The sequence below is a fragment of the Protopterus annectens genome, chromosome 2.part1 (assembly GCF_019279795.1).
Source record: "Protopterus annectens isolate FY-2018-M chromosome 2.part1, PAN1.0, whole genome shotgun sequence".
Classification (NCBI taxonomy): Eukaryota; Metazoa; Chordata; order Ceratodontiformes; family Protopteridae; genus Protopterus; species Protopterus annectens.
This window is the reverse complement of record NC_056729.1, coordinates 1,748,023,492-1,748,047,691: the sequence shown is the minus strand read 5'-3', so window position 1 is coordinate 1,748,047,691 and position 24,200 is coordinate 1,748,023,492.

Genomic DNA, 24,200 nt, shown 5'->3' with positions numbered 1-24,200 from the left:
AATTACAGAATACTTTCAGTGGAGGCTTGGGGAGAAAGTTCCACAATGCAAAGTTTTATTACATGATAATAACAAAGGAAGTTAGGGATTGCCAGCAGCAAGTAGCATTCAAGGGAGTGAGAAAAGATATAAACAGTTTAGTTTCAGGAGTGAAAACAGGCATATAGAATCGTGGCTAGCTTTTGCAGTTTGTTTATATATATAACCATTAATTTACAGTGAGGTTAGGTAGGTAAGAAGGTTAGCCTGGGGTAAAGGGAGGGGAGAGCTTGAGAGGAATGGGTGGAAGAGTACAGTTGCATTTCCTGTTTAGATAGAGGTAAGAATGAAGTTGAGTTTTGAAGTTATTAAGGTTGTCACAGGTCCTGGGCAGAGCATTCCATTTTTTAGCTAGGAAATAAGTTAGCAGAAGCTGCCCAGCAGAGTGCTTGGGTTTATGGATGATGATCAAGTTTTGGTGGGAAGATCTAAGGGGTCTGCGGGGGTTATAAGGTTGCAGAATATTGGATAGTGCAGGACATTTAGTAGGTTGGAACAGTAATTTGTGTGCTGTGGTGATTTGGTGAAGCTTAAGTAGATTGGGGAGTCCAAGCAAGTTTAGAGAGTGTAGGGAGGTGCAGTGGTGGGAGGAGGATTTTGCATTTCTGGTGAATCTGGCTATTTTATTGTAACATACTTCCAGTTTGGAGGTGAGAGTGGAAGATAAATTAGTTAGTAGAGGAGCGCCATACAGTAGAGAGAGGAGTAGGTAGGAAGTGGCGAGAGTTAACATGGTGGAAGGAGAGAGGAAGTGATTGTTTCTGTAAAGTAGGCCTAGTTTTATGTGGGTTTTCTTGATATTTAGCTGGATGTGATTGTTAAATTTTAGGTGTTCATCAATGATTGCACCAAGAAGTTTGGCTGAGGGTACGACCTCGATAATGGAGTTGTTAAGGCTGGTGATTTGGAGTAAGTTTTTGTCAATAGGGAAGGATTTTGAGGGAGAGAATAGAAGGCTCTTTGTTTTGTTGGCATTTAGTGAGAGGTGATTTTGGAGCATCCAATTTTCGGTGGTGGAGAAAGCAGTTTGAGTTAGAATTTGGAGATCTTTTAGGTTAGAGGCATGACAGATCAGAGTGGAATCATCTGCGTATTGCACAATTTTGGTGTTAGGTATGGCTTTGTGGAAGTTGTTAATAAAGATATTGAAAAGCAATGGGCCAAGGATTGAACCTTGGGGTACTTCAGTGGGGGTAGGGAGGAAAGTGGAAGTGGACTGGCCCCATTTCACGGCTTGGGATATATCAGAAAGGTAGCTGGAGAACCAGGTGAGAGTTTTATTGCAGATGTTGAGGTTAGACAGATGATTTAGTAGGTGACTATGGGAGATGGTATTGAATGCTTTAGATAAGTCTAGCAGAAGAGAGGATACGCTATTACCACAGTCACGAGCAGAATTGACAGAATGTAAGAAGGAGAGAAGGGCGGAGTTGGTACTGTGTCCAGGACAGAAGCCATGTTGGGTAGGGGAGAGTAGTTGGTGTTTGGTAAGGAATGGCAGAAGCTGTAAGTGGATACATTTTTCAAGAATTTTGGAGATTGGGGAGAGGATGGCTATGGGGGGGGGGAATTGGAGGTGTTACAATTTTTGCCACCCTTGTGAAGTGGAAGTATAAAAGCAGAACGCCATAGTTTGGGTACATAGGATTCAAGTAGTGATCTATTGATTAGGATGCTGATAGGATGAGCAATACTGTCAGAGGCTATTTTTAGGAAGGAGGAAGGAATGTTGTCAGGGGCATTGGAGCAAGGTTTGAGTTTAGTGAGAAGTCTCTTTATTAGTTTGGTGGAGATGGGTTTGAGTTCAAAAGTGTGGGGGGGAGAGGAGGATTGTGCAGTAGGAGGTGGAGGGTTATTGTTGGTAAAGGTCTTGGTTAGCTATTAGTGTGCATATATATATATATATATATATATATATATATATATATATATATATATACACACACACACACACACATATTTATATTCATTATACACACACACACACACACACACACACACACACACACACACATATACACATTTATATATATATATATATATATATATATATATATATATATATATATATATATATATATATATATATATATATATATATATATATATATATATATATATATATATATATATATATATATATATATATATATATATATTTTATACACACACACACACACACACACACACACACACACACACACACACACACAAAAGCAGACATCAGATAAATAACTTTCAATTGTTCAAATTTTTTACTCATATTTTTGGTCTGTTTTTCATAAAATGTATGGTTTTCTGGTAAATCACTGAAGACTGAAGTCACTAAATAATGCCATTTGAGTTTAGACATCCTTCAGAAAACCCGTACTAATGCAAAACCTGCTATTTTTCTAAGTTTATGGGAGCGATATTAAACATTTTTCTATATTTTGAGGCTTTTGTACCCCACTATTTCTAGCTTTATGCAGATTGTTTGAGCTAAGAGGTTGAGAGGTAATACATCACTATCATTGTTTCCTCTGTGGAGCTAAGTAAACCGACAACAGTAAAACATGTGAAAGGGATGCAGAAGCTGCATGTTTTTATTGTGTGAGTCACTTGTGTGCTGTGTTGCAACAGTTACGCGTGTACATTGTCTCAAATGCATGAACTTGCATCAGAACTTCATGTTCACCTCGTATGAATAAAACTAATCTATATTTACCATGGACAATGCTAGCAATAGCTACAAAATTGCCAAAGAAAACCACAAGGCATTCTATAGCTATGTCAACAATCTAAATAGCAATACTCAGATCTGATCTGAGCTACAGCAGAATGGCACTAGATATAATGATCCCATGGATATTGCCAATATCCTGGCAGATAGAGTCAGTGCCAACTTCACTCCCCCCTCACCCCCTAAAGGGCCCATCTCAATACCAAAAGAATGCCAAATTCTGGTAATCACAGCCACTCAGGTAAAAACCGCACTCTCGAAAGCCAAGAATACATCATCCATGGGACCAGACAACATCCCGGGCCGTGTACTACATGAACTACAAAATGAACTGGCACCTCACCTATGTGTTATGTTTAATCATAGCCTCACCTCGGGCTTCGTGCCCTCAGAGTGGCACACAGCTACAGTCATCCTACTCCACAAGCGGGGATCCACTTTGGATCCTAGGAACTACCGTCCCATCAGTCTGACGAGTCTGATCTGCAAGGCCATGGTATGTATTATTATGGAACATATAAACAAAGACATTGGCAACCTTCAAACAGTGGAACCCACCCAGTTTGAGTTCATGAGGGGCCGATCTTGCCTCCTGAACCTGATCGACTTCTTCAAATCAGTCTCCAGAGCTGTGGACGAGGGTAAGGTGGTTCACACAGCCTACTTGGACCTTGCCAAGGCTTTCAACACTATCCCCCACTCTGGAATCATAGATAAACTTACTAAGCTGGGCATTAATCCCTACATCACTCAATGGGTTGCAAACTGGCTTACTGACAGAACATGCACTGTAAAGTAGCCGACTCCAAATCCAGCACCAGACAAGTGACAAGTGGTGTACCGCAGGGCTCTGTCCTGGGACCACTCTTGTTTGGCATCCACTTCTCCGAAGTACAGGTCAACACTAAGGGACTCTGGCTTACAAAGTTCTCAGATGACTGTAAGCTGGGAGCCATTATTGAAACCCCAAATGATGTGGATATACTACAAAAGGGTCTTACCAAAACAGATGCCTGGTGCCAGAGCCATGGGCTCAAGCTAAGTGCCAAAAAGTGTATAGTTGTCCCTTTGGGAAAAAACACGTACCTGTGAACTACCACATAGGCAGCAGTGCACTAAACACCAAAAGTGTGATAAGAGACCTAGGGACTCAGATGGACAGTGGTCTCACCTTTGATAACCACATAGCCACAACAGTTAGAAAATCCTTCTACATGGCTTACCTCATCACTAAGGGCTTCTCATCCAGAAAAAAAGAGGTCATTGTCCCTCTGTACTCATCCCTCATTAGACCCATTATAGAATACAATGCCCCTTTTGGTATGTACTTCACAAGACATCTGCAACAACTAGAAAAGTTGCAAAAATACCTCACAAAAAGAATCACAGGCCTAAAGCAGATGCCTTATGCTGACCATCTAAAGAAACTCCAGCTATATTCTGTCGCATATCGCCTACTCAGAGGTGATCTTTGCCTAACATACAAGGCCATGTCAAACCCAGAGTTGTTGGACATGCTACACTTAAAGAAATCCAAATCCCTCTGAGCCACATGCTCCAGGGTTCTTAACCTTGCCATCACAATGAATAGAAGATGCTGGAAGGATAGATTCCTGACCCAGAGAATCCCCATACTCTGGAATAGGCTGCCCATACATGTCAGGCAGAGCACCTCAATGGCCCTTTTCAAGAGGAACCTTGATTGGATGGGAGATAGGAAATTCACCCCAGGTATCACATCAGTAGCCCTGCTAGACAGGGGTCCAGGAAAGTAAATATTTGTGGGAAGCAATAGCCAGGGAATCATTATGGATAGGCTTGTATAGACCCTAGGGCCGATAGCCTAGTACCTACCTATGAATCTATGAACCTAAGAAAATGCATAACTAGAAAATGGACCTCTTAACAGAGAGCCCATCACAGACGACTTCTAATGTTTTTTGAAGAAGACAGCATTAAAACCAAATAACTAAGAATGTATCCTAAGCCATTAGTTAATAACCTGTGGAAGAAAGGTTTGTCATTGATTGTCACCTTACAATTGGAATCATTCTCTTCCTGATAATATATATACTGAGTATTAAGATTTATTGTACGTTTTCATTTTGTTTTGTTTGTTCTTAAGTCTACTTATGTCAGGTTATATGTAAATATTGTATATAGTTAACTTATTAACTAATTTGGTATTTAACATGTAAATGAGCATTTTCTGTTATATATTTAAAATAAAATGTATCTGAGGAAAAAATCAAGTTCAGAAATCATGTATAACTACACAGTCCAATGTTTCAAAATCACCTAAAATAAATAAATAAATAAAGTCCTGCCCATCACTTTAAAACTGTAACTATTATTTATTAAAACAGTGAACTGTATACTTTCTACTTCCCCTAAGATTGAGTTTCTGAAATAAAATAACCACATTTGAAGCTGTAACATATATCTATCAATTAGCTAAACTTTGAGACTTTTCCTTAACAAATTCTAAACTGCACTGCATTCAGCAAGCTCATAAAACAACATGATTTCAACAAACACACTGCCTTACTAGCATAAGGTTGTAGTGTCCTACTCACCATCAGGTAGTCTGGCAAAGCTCACAACTCCTCCCACAGCTTGTCTGTGGGTGGGAAGGATCAGTCAGCTGACAAAGGCCCTTCATTTTTTCTACTGCCACTGGAATACAAGGATGTTTGAGAAGACTGCTCCTCTTCAACTTACTTCATCTTCAGAGCTCAGATAAGAAACCATTAGAGTCTTTAATTCTTCCATCTACCTTTCTCTATCTGTGCTTGAACTGTGTTTAATTCTGATTCCTTTATTTCTTTTAAAAAAGTATATAGTGTTTTATTTTCTATTATAGTAGAAGCTTATTCTGTGTAGATTAAGTTGATTACTAGTTTTTGTGGGGTTTTAAACAATTTTTAAGTTAAGTATTTTGTGGTCTTTGGTGACTAAGATAGTTTTTGCAGTGGGGCAGTTTTGGTGCAGTTCTGTAATGCTGACATAATCACTAGTAAGTCATGGCAGTTATTTCCATTGATTTAAGGCTTTATTTTTAAATCTTTTGACAGGAAAACATGCTTTTTTTTCTAAATACCTTCAAGTATATTAATGAATTGTGTAGTTTGATGACATTGTAAACATTTTTTTATTTAAATTGTGATTTTGGCTCCATTTTGTTTCTGACAGCATTTTTTTATAAGTTTACATTCAGTTCTTTGTCTTAGACTAAAATAGGCTCCCCGGAATTTAATAAACTCTGTGCAGTTCCTGCATGGAGTGAACTGTGTCCATTTACCCTTAGCTTTAACAACAGCATGCCTTGCATATTAATGAAGGTGCGCTGCTGCTAAGGCTAAACGAACACGAAAACTACTGAGTGCATGGGTGTGTTTAAGTAGTGCACGCACATCTAACATGCCCCCTGCACTCAGAAACTGCTGTATGGCACTTTTTTAAAGTATTTCAGTGTCCGCAGACACTGAAATAAAAAAAGTAGTAAAACAGTGTCTGTGGACACTGAAAGAGATAGGGGAGCAAGAAATCAGTGCAGGGGGTGTGAGACAGGTTCTGTCACACACACCCTGCATTGTCAAAGTGCTGTATGGCAATTTGCAAGTGCTTTCAGTGTCTGCGAACACTGAAATCATGAAGTATGGATAGAAAGCAATGCAGGAGGTGTGTAACAGGTACTGTCACACACCCCCTGAATTGTCAAAGTGCCGTACAGCACTTTGCAAGTGTTTTCACTGTCCGTGGTGTCACACAACCCTTGCATTGTCAGAGTGCTGTAAGACCATATCCCTCAACTGTACATGTTTCAGCAGAATATCCAGATGCCTGTCTCACATACCTCTCAACTTCCTAGAGCAAGAAAGTTGTACAAAGCCTAAATAATGGCGGAACAAAGGCCCAAAAATAGGGACAGATTTTAAATATTGCACTTGCAAACTTTGAAAGTTGATAGAATTAAAAGTTTGCATTCGCAATGACTTCCTGAAGGGTATGAAGACTGAAACTCAAATGTCTGCCATCGTACAAGTGCCGTACAGCCATACCCCTCCACTGTACAGGGTTCCACAAATTCCTAGATGCCTGCCTCACATAACATTGAACTTTCTGGAGCAAGAAAGCTCTACAAAGCCATAAATAATGGTGGGGACAAAGGCCCAAAAATAGGGACACTTTTTAAATATTGCACTTACAAACTTGGAAAGTTTGATAGAATAAAAGGTTTGCATTAGCACGTATTTCCTGAAGGGTATGAAGTCTGAAACCCAAATGTCTGTCAGTGTGAAAGTGCCGTACGGTCATACCCTTCAACTGTACAGGTTTCCGCAGAATGCCCAGATGCTTGCCTCACATACCTTTCAACCTCCTAGAGCAAGAAAGCTGTACAAAGCCATAAATAATGGGGGGCCAAGGCCAAAAAATAGGGACACTTAAATATTGCACTTACAAACATGGAAGTTGATAGAATAAAAGGTTTGTATTAGCATGGATTTCCTGACAGGTATGACTTCTGAAACTCAAATGTCTGTCAGTATGTTCTGACTTAAACCCCAAGTGATTTTCCAATGATTTCCAGAAAACCACAGTCACACTTTGCAAGTTTGTAAGAGCAATAATTAAAATCTGTCCCTATGTGTCCCCATGTGTCCCCTTACAATTTCCCCTACTGTGACGGACAAGGAGTACAGATACATGTAAATAAAGTGGGTTGATTAATTTTTTCCCATTCTCAGGTATGTTTAAGCATAGCTGAGCGGGTGTGCGCATTATGGCCCTCTGCTCAGCATTGCTTAAACATCCCATAGGAAATAAATAAAAATACACAGCCAAAATGCTAACACCAAGATAACATAGTGGTTATAATCTTGGCTTTGCATATAGGTGTTCAAAGTTCATTTACCAATACAGGCACTTTATTTTTACATGGGAAAGCAGTGTTAAAATATTATTTTTATTTTAAATTATGTAGTAATTGATATTTGTCAGCCAGGGTACTGTAGCTGGTCTACAATGGAAATGTGAGTGAATATAACATGTGAAATAACCTATGTATACACAAGTGTCCCATACAGTATAGTCACACCCCGTGGTAATGTAATGAAAGCACATAGAAGGACGTCATGTAAAGTAAATCATATACCCTTACTAATATCTCAAGAATGATTAATTAAATGTCATTATTCTGATATCCCCTAAAAATGAAAAGTGAGCAATGGTTAGCAGTGCTGAGCTATGTATAGCTGGTTTAAGCATTGCTTAGACATAAATGCTAAGCAGTAGTCAGCTCAGCTAACCAGATTTGTGCACTGTTAAGCAATGCTCAGCACTTACCCCTTTAAGTACTGTTCAACCCAGCTTATCAGATTTGCGCACTGGTTAGCTGAGCATAGCATTTTCAAAATGGCCAATGACAACAAAGGGCAGGAATACAGCCTTATTTAAATGGCGCAGGCAGGAATACAGCCAGAATCTGTTGTAGCTTTCTCTGAGTAAGAACTGTGTCAGGTGTTGGTAATGGCTTGCACTTTCGGGCCCAGCACTGGGGTATTTTGGAATCCAGAGTCATGGCTGGGCTCCTTGTAGCAAACCATGATGACAAACTGCTGCAAGGCAAGTACCAGGGCTCATAGTATAAAGCGGAGACCTGGGACTGTCTGGCATGTGATCTCACCAGTGCCACTGGCATTTGCCGAACTGGGGAGCAGTTATGGCATCCCTATTCTGACCTAAAGCAGAGGAAGGGAGTGCTCTTGGCCCAATGGATCCAAGAAGCTCAGGACAACCATGCTCCAGCAGTTTGTAAGTATCCCAGATATAGCTGTACCAAATTCTAGCCTGGGTATGTTTTAGTCAAGTATGCATAATGTTTGTTTTCGCCTCCTACAACTGCAGAGGAGAGGGCTAGCAATGCTAAGGCCCATGTGGACAGACTGACAAGGCTGCACTGACAGGCTGGTGAGTACAGATCTATCTTGCAGTATATAGTGAAATAAATAAGAAGGATTACATTGTTTACTGTGTTCGGAGTCTAACAATTAAAGATAAGTTTGCCAGACTAATAGTCATCTACAGCATATGCAGTAGTAGAACACTGTGTCATATAAGTACAATAAAAACCTAAACCACTAGCTGTGGTGTTTATTATGGTATGTTGTTGTAGAACCAGAATGTGTACAGGTTCTGTACAGAAAATATTGCTTTGACAGCATGAATTAACAGAGGTTGTTCTGATAATCAGCTGGTATGCAAAACAGTAGATTGTGGAGCTGTAAATCAAGATATACATGAAATATGATATATGTTATGCACTAAGATCAGAACCCTGAATACTAATGTCAAATGCATTATAGTGTGTCCCCTGCTGCAGTGCCTTGTGTTAACCTTTGCTTTCCAAATCGTATAATTTCAAAGGATTACTACACAATACAGTAACTATCTATCATGCATGAATCTCAGGAGTACAAGGTCAGACTGTCTAACCCACAGAGTATTAGGCAAATAAACAGTCAAACAAGAGACAGCAGTTCCCAGTAGCTCAGTGTGATGCAAAACATCATTGTCTTTCATTTTAGCACACCCAGACACGGTTCAAGTCCAGGGAGTGGTACTGAGATATGTGCATATATACACTCAAGAAATCATGGCTATTTGTAGAAACAGTCAGATAGTGGTAACAGATATTTTCTCCACAGGTCTTACAGGTAATGATATGTTTGTAATAGCTGCTTGAAGGGTATAACAATACACCATGTACAACTGTCCCACTGTCCAACTCCATGCCTGCAAATGTCAGCCGAATAGGTACATACACCATGCCCTCCTCTTGATACATGTCTCTCAAGTGTCAAGCTGTCATGGATAGTGGTCACTGCTGCCAATCACCTTGGACACAGATAGGAATACAGGTGAACTATGCTCATAGCAGACTCATACATCATCTTTGCAGGATACCCCTTCTTTGTCAAGTATGCAACCCTGACATGTACAAGCCCCCTCCAGTAAAGTAGCCACAGTTCACCCAGTCTGCCCCATACCATTACGGGTTGACAGTATAACAGGTATGTATGTGCCACAGAAGCTATGGGCCATAGGTAGATGTAAAGTGAGGGCAGACCTGTAGAGTATTGAGCAGTACTGTTGTGATAAATAGAAGCTGATATAGTTGTTAATGGGCTTTTTTTTCTCCCCCCACCCGTCATCTGCACCAATAAATATTATTCATATACTACTGGTATGTTGTTCTCAAAGCCTATTGTTGGGACATGTGTTCTATTATTGTTCATATATTTTATTGGTTGAATATTACCATACCTTATTCAAATACCATTATTGGTGGCCTGTTGCCATCAATGTAACTTGCATGCTGTTAAAATTCTTACTGTTGTTCCATTTACGGATGTTTTCTGTTTGCTATGCATCTGTTTCAAATCTGTTGGTTTGGGTTAATTGGAACACCCACACATGCAGTTATAACTAATAACTAATATTGAAATGTGTTGTTCAAGACTAACCAATATATTTGGGAAAACCACAACACCATAGCACATTTGGGAAGGCAGATCACAGTGGATCCACCTGTCCCGCCCCATGTGGCCATGGCACCGGGCCCCAGCATGTCTGGGACCCAAGCCGGAACATCCTCCTCAACTGCTCCTGCACCACCTTTGGGTGGAACCTCCTCAGGGGATGGGGCCCATCCCCCTGGGCATGGGTGGGCAGCTGTGCCAGATGGAGGACCACCTGGTGCACCCAAGGGGCAGGCTGCCCCTCTTGTCCAGCCCTCAGCACAGCCACCATGAAGGTGCAGTGGTGACTGCCCATGGGTGGGGACCTCAGTCCCACTGTATCCATTTGGGGACTCATTAGCCTCTGATTTCCAACCACCCTCCCCATCCAAGGTGTTTAGTCCCCTCATGTGTCATATGCCACCCTGTCTGCTTCTTGTCTGTCTTGTCTGTCTGCAAATGCTACCTATCATACCCACCCTACCTCCCCAAACATACCTACAGCCCTTCCCCAACATCCCACTCTCACCTAAAAAAAAAAAAAAGGACATCTGCCCCACAAAAAAATAATCTCCCCATACATAGCTCTATATTTTGCCCCATGTACAGTGAAATTAATCAATTTACTCACACATTAGTCTACAAATGTATGTTGTCAACACCCGTCCCTGTGGGGTGTAAGGCTGTAAATTCCAAATTCTGCACATTATTCACAGCTGTTGCTGCAGAGGAAATGTAGAGCTATGGCCCTTTCCTACACATGTCCTGCACATCCTTAGCTGCTTTTCCTAATGTTTTACTCCCTGCTTGTCCCCATTTCACCACTTTCCTATCACCTTTTTTCTTTTCTTTAATTAAAATTAGCACTTGTGTAAGTGGGAGTAAGCAGTGCTAAGTGAAGATAAGAGAATTAACCATCTGTTAGCATTGCTTAGCTCTGTGCTAAACTGTGCAAACCCACTTACAACTGCTTAAAAGTGCATTAATCACTCTGTCTCCATCAGCCCTTGTTATGTCCAGCAACAAAATAACCAGCACTGCCAAGTCTAAATCAAGGACACTGACACTACAATCACAGCAATGTACCACTACACCATCTGAGTTGTGAAACTGTGTAATGCTTTTACAAACATATCATGCATTCCGGTCATTTAACATTAATGAAAAAAGTCATCACTTCCAAGACATGAACCCAAGACCCTGTGCACTACAATCACAGCAACGTACCTCTATACCATCTGAGCTGTAGAAATTTGTAATGTTTTTACAAACATATCATGCACTACAGTCATTTAACATAAGGGAAAATTATATATCTGTAGTACTCATATATATATATATATATATATATATATATATATATATATATATATATATATAAGAAATTCAAATTCACCCCGGCGATCACGTCAGTCACCCTGCTAGACAGGGGTCTAGGAAAGTAAATATTGTGGGAAGAAATATCAGGGGAATTGTTATGGCTAGGCTTGTATAGGCCCTAGGGCCGATAGCTTAATACCATCCTATGAACCTATATACACACACACATATATATATATATATATCTATATATATCTATATATATATCTATATATATATATACATATATATACACACATTTATATATATATATATATATATATATATATATATATATATATATATATATATACACGTATATGTGTATAGATATATTTATATAGTATATATATTTATACATAGATATATCTATATATATAAATAACCAACCTCCTACTGCAAGACATCTGCAAAAAGCCTGACAAAGGGGGGGATAAATTGCAAACAATAGTGACATATTTAAATTATGGCTTTTATACGCATAAAAGTCTGCTAGAGTAGCATGGTTGACTTAACATATAATTCCTGATAGATTTCAGGTCTGAAACACAAATGAATGTCATAATTTACTGATGTCAATGCTCACATCATTCCAATGACTTGTGAGAAACCCACAACTGTTATTGGGAACAGACCAAACATATGAGCCACGCATCTGGACAATGTCTAGACATCTGGACAGTGGAGAGATATGACTGCAGTCATGTATCAGAAGAGAAAAAACAGTGAGAGCTGCCAACCATTTCAGCCAGCACCTTCGGAACCACAGTAAGACCAACACTACACTACCCCAAATCAGCTCTGGAGAATTACCCATGTATTTCCAAATATATCATGCACTACAGGGATGGAATTGGTGGGAAAAGCAGATATTGGTGCAAAAATGTCCACCCACAACCATTTGCACCACAGTCTCAGCAGCATACCAGTACCCAAAATTAACTCTAGAGTAGAGTGACTGTTTGAACAAACATATCTTGATTGCCAGTTACACATTACACCAACATATACTGGCCCAACTCACAGTCTACTGGGAATCCTGTGGTGTTACAGGACATTTTTCAGTCTGCTTCTTCAAACATATATACCTGATAGACCACCAGCAACTGTAGCAGCATGCACAGTGAGATAGAAAAGGATCTATGACACTCACATCTGCTAATCTCCCTAGTCAGCCCAACAAACATTTACACACAACACTGCTACACAATCTTGGCAGTCTGTTAAGAATGGCCAGACAGACATAACACTCAACTGTACAGATTTCCACAGAATTTCTAGGGTGTGGGACCTTACTTATGGCCACTGCTGCATAGCACTTCCTGGAGTCTGCTAAGTCAGTGGGATGATATCAGGAGTGCAGTCACTAAATAATGATATACCATACCCGGGAACCTCTAACTGCAAGATATCTGGACAAAGCATGATGTACTTAGGAGAAAGGGGGCCAAAAAGAGAGACATATCTCAAATAATGATGTTTCAAACTGCAACAGTTGTTGGTGTTACAGGGTTTGTTGTAACATAACATCCTTGTAGGATATGATATCTGAAACACTAATGGATGTCAACATTTACTGACTACAATCCTCACATTATCCTACTGATTTCTCAAAAACAGAAATTGTCTGAGGAACAGACCAAACATAAAAGGCAAACCTCTGGGCAGTCTGTGGACATCTGGACAGTTGAGAGGTATGTCAGAGACATATCACTGTCAGATGTCAAGTCACACAGAAAATGCATGTTCACACAAACCCTGTTAATTTAGCAATTCTCTATGTGCATAACAGCAATACTTACTTACAATCTGTATCCAATTCTGGAGCTTTGTCCCCCATGTTGTTGGGCTGTCTTCACATGTCTTTTCCTGAGAGGTATTCCCACCTACCATCTGTGAAGCTGTAACCTCCACACCTCCATAATGTCCTCCACACAGGCAAGGAAAAGGGGGAAGGCCCACATGATGGATTTAATTATAGCACTGTGTTTGCTATGGCATTGGCTAATGGAAAGACAACACAGCTGCTCTGGATGCAAGTAGCAAGTGGGAGACACCAAATGGTGCACAGGCCAGCACCTGCTCATGAGCATTACCTACAAAAGACAAGCTCTTGCCTATGCAACATAGGTCTGAAGCCATCTACACAAAGACAGACTGCGACTACACAAACCTAACCATTTACATTATTCTGAGGAATCTCTTTAGCACTATAACAGGTATGTCAATCAGATAAGCTTGGAATGGAATGCAGAAGAGGGGATGCAATAATGTCAAATAGGAAGTTAAACACTAGGTCACAACAAGGCCTGCTGGACTCACATGCTGCTGTCTGGCACCTATGGCCATTCCTGCTTGCCCTGTCTGCAATGACATGGGTCGCATCTCTGACCCCTGAGTCACCCTAGCAAAGGTCAGCTGGAGTGTGTGTTGTCCAGTACTGAGTGTGACACTGCCAGGCCAGCTACCTGGGATGTCATAAATATTCATATGTCACCTGTGAATGCTACTATGATACATATGCTTGTCTTATAAATATAATAGACTTATATATGGTATGTGCATAGTACACAACTGGCACAGAAGTGTGTGTTGACCTGTATGTTATATACTGAGCCCATACCTGACAACTGTCTAGAGTTTTGCAGACTGACCACATGTCTGCCTCGTATTTGTAGTCAGTGCCTCATACAGTTGTGTATTGTCAGGCACATCACTGGCAACCCATTAAAGACTGAAGTCATAACATAATAGCATACATTTGATTGTCAGATGTCATATCCTGTGGAGTAGACCTGTGAATGTGACACCGTCTTTGCTGGCAACTAAGTGTGTTTCAGCTAGATTCATAAAGTGACACTATTTTCTGGCCTTTGCTCACCAGTGATGTGTGCCTTTGTGCAGATGTCTTGCTCTAACAGGAGCTATGTGTCTTAGCATGAAACACATGTCAATGCAACCATACCTTGTTCTGTAGGATTTATTTATTTATTATTTTTTATTTTACATTTGTTAACCGGGCTGGTCCAGCTGGATACATGTCCATTTCAGAGTGGAGAGGAGAAAAAAGCTCCACTATCTACTACATGATAACAGTAAATAAAAAATTGTCAAATACCATACACACATCACACTGACATGAGTATATGATACACAGAATGAGAATAGGCAAAAGCTCTAGCTCCTACATACATGATAATTATAAGTAATTAAATATAAACACATATTCACCCATAACTGATAGTCTGTTTACAGAATAATTAGGAATAGGCATAAGAAAAAAAAAGTACACAGTGTAATGGATATACAAGCAAACACAGAACTTAGACATTTTGTATAAGATAGAAAGAGGAAGGTAAAGAAAAAGTAGTAGTTGTACGTAACAGAATGGATAGAGTAATATAGTATATTAGGTAAAAGAAAAATATTAAAATGGGAAGTGAGAGGTCAAAGGGAAAAGGGAAAAGGTACAAGATAAAGAGGGCATGGTAGGTTAGTACAGGTAAAGAAAAAAAAAAAAAAAAGGAGTGTATTTGAGATGGAGATAGGGAGCCAAGATAATCGGCTGGAAAAAGAAGAGGGCAGCCACGAGTAGGTTTTGATTAGGATTTTAGTTTTAAGAAATTTAGAGATGGTTTTTTGGGATGTTAGGTTGGGAGGAAGTAGTAGGTTTTTTTTTAGTAATTGAGAGTTGGAGAGAATTGATTCTCCTGCAGAATTTCTTGATTGAGTAATTTGAATTATGAGCTTGGTTTTCGCCGAAGGTTTCTGGTTGTTATAGGGCTGGAGGATTGAGGCAGAGGGCTGGATAAAGGTGGTTGGGGCTTCTGGGCTATAGAGAGCTGGTAGTATAGAATAAGGTGAGGTAGCTCTAGCCATCAAGATATACCAGGATTTTAGAGGTTTGCATTAAGATGGGGGATAGTGATCACAGTTCTGGGTTTATATAGGGAGGGATAAGTTAATCTAGCAATGTATATATAGAGAGCTGATGTAAGTTTGTTGAAATTATATTTAGTTAGGTAGGCGATAGAATAGAGATAGCTCAAAATGGCGTAGCCAAGGAAGTTGTGAAGGACATGAAAGGCCATTCTGAGTCTCATTTGTTGTTTTATTGTTGATTCTATACAATTGAACTTGAGTTCATTGTCAGTTGTTAGTTAGTTGACTTGATATGTGAAGCCGACATATGTGCAGTCAATGACACCTGCTTTGTAGCTGTGGAAAGCACACTAACCTTGCCAGGTTAGTCATCCCATCATACATTTAGACCCCAAATGGAGGGCTGCAAAGCCATAGGAGGGGGAGTGTTGAACATTATCATACACATACTCATCTCCAGGCTGGCCAGACAGTATGGCACACAGGAGACATCCCGAGTGCAGTTAACAGTTGACAAAACACCTACTCAAATCATAGCTAGCTACAGGCCTCCAGTCATGACTATGGACACCCACCACACCTATTGGGACTTGCTGGCATCTCTCTGGGTTCAATCATCTAACCTGCTTCTGAATGAATTCAGTTACCCAGCCATAGTATGCATGACCTATACCTGAACATGAACACACAGAGATTCCTCAGCTTTGTCAATGGCAATGCAGTGGATCAGCCAGTCAACACTCTTATGACAGGTGGAAATATTCTGTACCTGGTCCTAACCAACATGAGTAGCCACTGTAGCCCTCCTACACTGTCATCCTCCTTGGTAAGATCTGACCCCATAGCCATCACTGTTCGGGTCATCTCCCCTGCCCCCTGTCAGGGTCAGACAAAATTAACTTTACACAAATTACTATAAATCTCCTCAGAGCATGTAGAAGTAGCTTTACAGCCAACATCCCATCAGTTGGAACTAGCAGTAGTGTCCAGACCTACACCACAATACTATGTGGGCACTTACATAGCTGTATGAACTCAGCAATACCTGAAAGGAAAACATCATCTCCCTCAAGGTATAGTAAACATCCATGGTGGACAGCAGCAATACACAAATACCATAATAGGTGGAAATCATTGCTGGGCAGGGCCAAGAAGGAACAGATGCCTTATTGGAAGCAATGTCATCTTGGTCTGCACAGGCAAATAAGGTCACAGGTGAATTACCCGAAGGGTATCTTTGAGTGCAAATTGGACACATCCACCAAGGCCAATCACTAGGCCTTCCACACATGTGTCTGCAATCCCAGAGGCAACACACAAATCTGCTCTGTAGTGGTGGTCAGTAACACCACAGCCACATACTGCATAGATATAGGCAACCGGCTGCAGACAGGCAAAGTGTAAACATCACCACCCTGACCCCCCCCATTGGTACACATGTGCATGCTCAGCACCTGCCCCCCCCCCCACTCATCATCAGGAAGCAGATCCATAATGCCCTCTCAAAGGCAATACACAGAAGTCTCCATAGGCTTGATACCATCTCTGGCTGCAACCTACATGAACACAGGCATGAGATCTCAGATCTGTGATGCACTGCATTCAACCAAAGCCTGAGCACCGGTTTCATCCCATCTACATAGAGGACAGCCACTGTCATCCCTGTACACAAAGGCGGAGCAATTCACTGACCCAGCCAATCATATGCACATCAGCCTAACTAGCCTGCTCTGCAAGGCATGGAAGGCAATATCAAGGACATTATAAATATGGACATCTGCAACCTCAAAATGCCTTTGCCCACACATCATGGTATTGTCAAAGGGAGATCAGGCCTGTTAAACCTGGTCAACCCTCTCTGAAGTGGTCAACAAACACAAGGACAAGAGGAAGATGGTAACAATGCCTACCTTCACCTAGCTGAAATCTCTCATAATAATCCCCAGGTGGCCAGAATACATACGCCTACACAGCTAGGCATCAATCTGTATGTTACCAGATGGGTAGCTAACTGGCTCAATGATAGTACCCACTTGGTCAAAGTAGTGGAACCCACCTCTAGTAGTAGAGTTTTCCAAAGTGGTGTACCCCAAGGATCAGTCTGGGAGCCTCTACTGTTTGAGATATACATATCTGAGGTACTGGACAAAAGCAGTGGTCTGTGGCTGACCAGGTGTACAGATGCTTGCAAGCTGGCCATTGTCTTACATTCTCCTACTGATGTGAGCATTCCCCAAGAGGCCCTCACCCAATTACTGACTGGTGCAAGAAGCATTTCTGCAAACAGAATGCCAGGAGAGCCATCATTTCCCTGCTGTGGCAGATATCATCCACACTAATTATGACAGTAAGAATGTACTGAGCATGCAATCAGGTGTGAGGTGACTTGTGCACCAAGGTTGGTAGCAGCCTGAAAGTTTCCCACCATGTGACAACCTTTGTATGGAAGGTTGTCTACATGGCCCTCCTCGCAAATATGGATATGTCATCCAGGAACCAGGAGGCCACAACATCCCTGTACTCCATCCTCATCAGACGCATTACCAAGTACAATGGTTCTTTTGGCATGTACCTTGCCAAGCAAATGCAGCAGTTGCAGAGACCACAGAGGTTTCTGACCAGGCAAATCCAGGGTCTGTAACACCTATCCAATACAGGTAGGCTGAAAGCCCTGTCCCTGTACTCAGTCCCATACAGACTGATCATAGTTGACCTGTGTCTGAAATACAAGGGCATTTCCAAACCAGCCTTGATGGTGTTTCTTTATTTCTGTGACAAACCCCACTCATTCATCATGCGTGCAAGGCCCTCACTGAGTCTGTGACATGTATAGTACTTGTTGGCGGGAGAGTGTAGTGTCCCACACAATACACTGTCTGTAAAATACACTCCCTCCCCATGTCTAGCACAGTACCTCTATAGCCCTCATGAAGAAGAAGCTGGATGACTGCATGGGAAGCAGATGGGACACTCCTGGGATCCCGTGTGTGTCCTAGCTGGACAGGGAAAACACGTGCTGGCTTGGAAGGGACATGGGAGAAAGTCTGGGCCAGGCGTATGAGGGCATCAGGGCCAATAGTCTGGTATCATCTTATGAGGCTAGGCACCTAGTACTTTCCATATTTCCTGTATGTATTGCAGACTGTCCTGCAATGTTGTCTGAAATGAATCCCTGTGAGTCTGAACTGTATAGGTACTGCAGTGATAGTGTATAGTCTCATCCCTTCATCAGTTATCATCACATATCACGTGTGTGGTCTGTATAACAGTTAGTCAGCTCTTAAAGTACATGCATATGCACTTGGTGACACTGTATAGCTGACTGCAATAGCCTTGGTCTTGGCCACAATTGCCATTCTGCTACTAGGCCCATCACACAGTAGGATTTGTCACACTTTGTTGTGGGCCTTACAGTAGCAGGGAAAGGGATGGATTGTGGAAGGCAGAACTACTGTAAGGTCTGCCCTGAAGGACCCATAGGTGTCACAGATATGCCAGACTGTATCAGGAGTGTGTGTGTGTGTGTGTGTGTGTGTGTGTGTGTGTGTGTGTGTGTGTGTGTGTGTGTGTGTGTGTGTGTGTGTGTGTGTGTGTGTGTGTGTGTGTGTGTGTGTGTGTGTGTGTGTGTGTGTGTGTGTGCGTATCAGCAAACATAATACTGCAGGGTATTAATTTACATATTTTGTCTTCCCTTCGCTGGGGAACACAGGGATTGGTGTCCCTCCCGCTCACAACCTGATGTCAGTGTCTTAGCAGACTCTCATGATGGTGGTGGTCATAGTGAGGCACAGGTGGGGCTGTTGGTGCCTGAATCCATGCCATTGTTTTGTATCCCACTTTCACCCTCCATGTCCTCGTACACAGTCAGTATTCCCACACATACCCAGTCCCCAGTAGTCATGGATAATGGACAGGTTAAGGGTGGTGGCATGGAACAGATTAGTGTGTTGAGTATGGTGAGTGTAAGGGTAGACACCAGCCATAGGCAGAGAGCAGGCAAGGTCACACACAGGCAGATGGACAGGGATGCTCGACAGAGGACTGCTACCCATGAAGCCGCTGTCATAAGTGCCGCAGCAGGTGTCACCAGATGCATGTTATGGTCCGTCATGGAGGCACAGGTGTGTACTGACTGCAACACCAGACAGATGCTCAGTGTCATGAATGTAGCACTCCCTGCCATGTATGACGACCTCCATGGCATTTGTGATGCCATACGTCATATTGCCGATGTTGTGGATAGACAGTGGGGTGAGACACTGTCACTGCTCGACCGTGCAATGTCTGTGCTTTAGCATGTGGTGGGAGTAGGGCATCGGCCAGGTGGACGTAGGTCAGCAACATGATCAGCTGTGAGTCCATGTGCCCATGCACTTTCACAGTCCTGTAGTGGCAGTAACAACAGCACTACCAAATGGACAGTGCTGTCCACACCACACTGGAGCAGGCCATAGGCATGTTATCCTGGCCAGTCTCAGCAGGGATATGGATCCAGCAGACAGCAGTCACCATCAGGGAGTAGAATTGCATCTGTCTTGGGCCTGGCAGTGCCATTGATACTCCTGGCAGAACCAGTTACTGTGTCTCTGCAGGGAGACAGTAAACCGTACATCATGTCATGTACGGTCCACGGCTGTCCAACATAGCCTTGTGTCGGGCATTCACATCACTTGTTGGTGTGCAGACAAACACACACATCCCTATCACAGGCCAGTCACCACCAGACATGCAGAGCTCCTCTCTAAGGCCCAGTTGAACATCACCCCTCCAGACACCCACACACACACGATGTCAGCCATATGGCCCAGCTTAGGCCTCTGGCAATCCAACACCACACCCTGTACATGTGATGATACATGTGCCAAAACCCTGTTATCCATACCATCGATGCACGGACATGCTCATATGGGTTTGATGCACAGGGTGACTATAGTACAGTGTAGCAATGTGTAATGTGCTGTCTGCTGGCAGTAGTTATGGGTACACATCGAGGTATATATACCTTGTTAGCCATGATGCACTATTGCTGTTAGTACTGCTGACTGACTGTAGTGTCACGCACTGTATTCTGGTTGTGTTCCAGGTGTGTATGTGTCTGCAGGCGGTGGGCCTGCTGACAGTAGCAATGATGAATAAGGCAGAGTGGAAACACAGTGACCTTTTTCATAGCCAAGGTACAGCTGTATATGTACATGTTTACCAGGTGTGTTTACATGCAACAGTGTGTGAGGGACAATTGTTGCAGTCAGTGTAACCTTGCATACATACCCTTGACACAGCCACCTAGCCTTCATACATGTCACCTGGGTGTTATATAGGACTGCAGGCTCACACATACAGAGGGGATTACTTGAGTACTGGCACTAGTTCCCTCACAAGCTTAGCCATTACTTTAACTTCAACAGATTCAGCTATCAGCACATGTTGCCCCTGCCATTTCTGTCACATTCGCTTGACTGTCATGCAGTTGATGAGGGTATGCCTGGTACTGTGTATGACAGGTTTAGGGTATGTATTCCTGACAGGGGTCAGCCTGTGTTAGTCTAACCTGACAATCACCAGCATGTCTGTCTGCCATCTCATATGCATGTCTGGCCTCTTGTGCTGGTAGTGCCCACAGAATCATAGTCCTGTTATGGGACAGTTGACAAAGGGCTAAGCACAGTCCCTACCTGCACAGTCTTACAAACGATAGTGTAGATACATAACACAGATAGCACAGCGGTACTGTAGTGTGGCAGTGTCTGCCACTACTATTGAAGTGGGTGACAATTGTAGGGGCTGTTGGGATTGTCAATGGTGGGTTCAGAGGCCTTTCACATGGTAGAGCCATCTCACACACACACACACACACACACACACACACACACACACACACACACACACACACACACACACCACTGCATGAGGACATGAATTGAGACACACATGCACATGGAGGCGACACTTAGAGTGTATGACCTATCCATCTATTAATGTACAATGCACAGTGATATGACAATTGCACCACAGCAGCTTGGTGTTAGAAACTGTGTAACTGTGCTTGTATGGTGGATGACATCTGTATGGGATGTCAGTAGGTTGGCAATGGGAGAGTTCACAGGATGGAAGAGGCACACAAAGTGGTATAGCCATCACATACACACACTGAAGACAGCCACGGGGACTGTGCATACAGAAACACATACACAGTTGCCAATAGTAACGCTACATATCCACTTGTATGTACTATAGTGCTGCATACACATGACATGTTCCACATAGATTATATGCCTGGGACATAACACACAACCTCTTACAACAGATAATCTTGTAAATGCCTTCATGGATGGTGGGATAACCCACCAGACATAGTGATTGGTCTTGGCTACTGCTCGTACTCACCTGCACAAGTGATGGAGTGACAGACTTTGTATCAGCATAATTTGTCAGTCAGGTATGATATCTGATGCTGGCATGTGTGTCAGTATGGTAACTGTGGCATATCTGGCAATGATATCACAGGAATGATCATTGTCAGGGGACACAGACCACATATAGGTTGCAAACATGAGGATATCCCATGTACATCTGTACAGATGTCTGGTATGGGCTGTATATTGTTACATGGTTCATGTGAGGCAGATGCCATTAACAGGATCTTTAAAGTAATATCATGAGTAGGGGGGTCAACAGGCCTTAAAATGGTATAACCTACACACAACAGCCACATGGGATACGTTTCACACACACTACTATAGTTGTCTGTATTGAGATTAGAACCTCTACCTATCTAAGTAATTCCACTATAGTATTACAGAGTTATTGCATGTGCCACAGAGCTTAGAGGGCAGACAAGTGTGTACAGGTACATCTAAGGTGAATGACATCAGAAGACCTTGTAAAGTAGGGCAATGGGACATGTACTGGGTGGTACATGCCTCAAAATGGTATAACCCATCCCCCGAGGATATGATTCTCACCCAAACACACACACACACACACACACACACACACACACACACACACACACACACACACACACACACATGGATGATGTGAGTCTCACACACACAGTATCACAGTTGTCAGTATTGAGTTTAGAACTCCTATCTATCTAGCTATGTGTACTACAGCATTATGCAGTTATCACACTGCCACAGAGCTTATAGGATTTAACAGTGTTGCAAAGAATGTCTAAGGAGATTACATCAAGGGCCCTTGTAAAGTATGGCAATAAGTAATGTACTGGGTGGAAAGGGCACCAAAATACATTACCCTACAAACACCTTTACACACACACACACACACACACACACACACACACACACACACACACACACACACACACACACACACACACACACACACACACATTGGGCCCAACTGAGTGTAGAACCTCTGCTTATCTGGTTACCTATACTATACTGTGACTTAGTTATTACATGCGGCATGGAACTTATAGAGCTGAGTATTGTCCAAAGGTACTTCTAAGGGAAATTACATCATCAGGACTACTAAAGTAGGGCACTGGGAAGTGTATGCTGTCCAAAGGTACTTCTAAGGTAATGACATCAGTAGGACTGCTAAAGTAGGGCACTGGGAAGTATTGTGGGTGGGGAAGTCCTCAAAATTCTTTGTCCTACAAACATACACTTACAAACTCTTGTAAATACACTTATACACACACACAAACATTTGTCAGACCTGAGAATAGAACTCCTGCCTATCTAGTTATTTGTACTACAGTGTTATGCAATTATCACATGTACTGCAGAGCTTACAGGGCTGATAATTGCCCAAAGGTACTTCTAAGGTAAATGACTTCAGGAGGACTGCTAAAGTACGGCACTGGGTGGGAAAGTCCTCAAGATACTTCATCCTACAAACATACACACAGTTATACATACACTTATACACACACAAATACACATTTACCAGAACAGGGAATAGAACACCTGCCTATCTAGCTATTTGTACTATAGTGTTATGCATTTATCGCACACACTACAGAGCTTATAGGCTCATAGGTTCATAGGTAGGTACTTGGCGATCTGTCCAAAAGCATTTATAAGCCTAGCCAGAATGTGTTGGTGTTCGCTGCCCCCTTAGATTAGCTCCCTGTGCCTCTGTCCAGCAAAGCCACTGAAGTGATCCCCGGGGTAAACTTTCTGTTTCCCATCCACTCATCAAGATTTCTTTTGAAGAGTGTTAGCAAGGAGCTCTGCCTAATGTAGATTGGAATCTTGTTCCAAAGCATGGGAAGTCTCTGGGACAGGAATCTATCCCTCCAGCACATCCTTTTTATTGTTGTGGTGAGGTTTAGATCCCTAGAGCGTGTGGCTTGAGGGGATAAGGTTTTCTTTAGGTGGAGCATATCCATCATTTCTGGGGTGGACATGGCCTTGTATGTCAGGCAGAGATCACCTCTGAGTAGGCAGTATGCAACTGAGTACAGCTGTAGTTTCTTCAGTTGAGCTGCATAGGGCATCTGTTTGAGGCCAGTGATCCTCTTGGTGAGGTACTTCTGTGGTCTTTCCAGCTGTTGCAGGTGTCTTATAAGGTACATCCCAAATGGGGCATTGTACTCTATGATGGGTCTGATGAGTAATGAGTAGAGGGGCACAATGACCTCTTTTGATCTGGATGCGAACCTTTTTATGATTAGGTGGGCCACATAGAAGGATTGTTTTAACCAC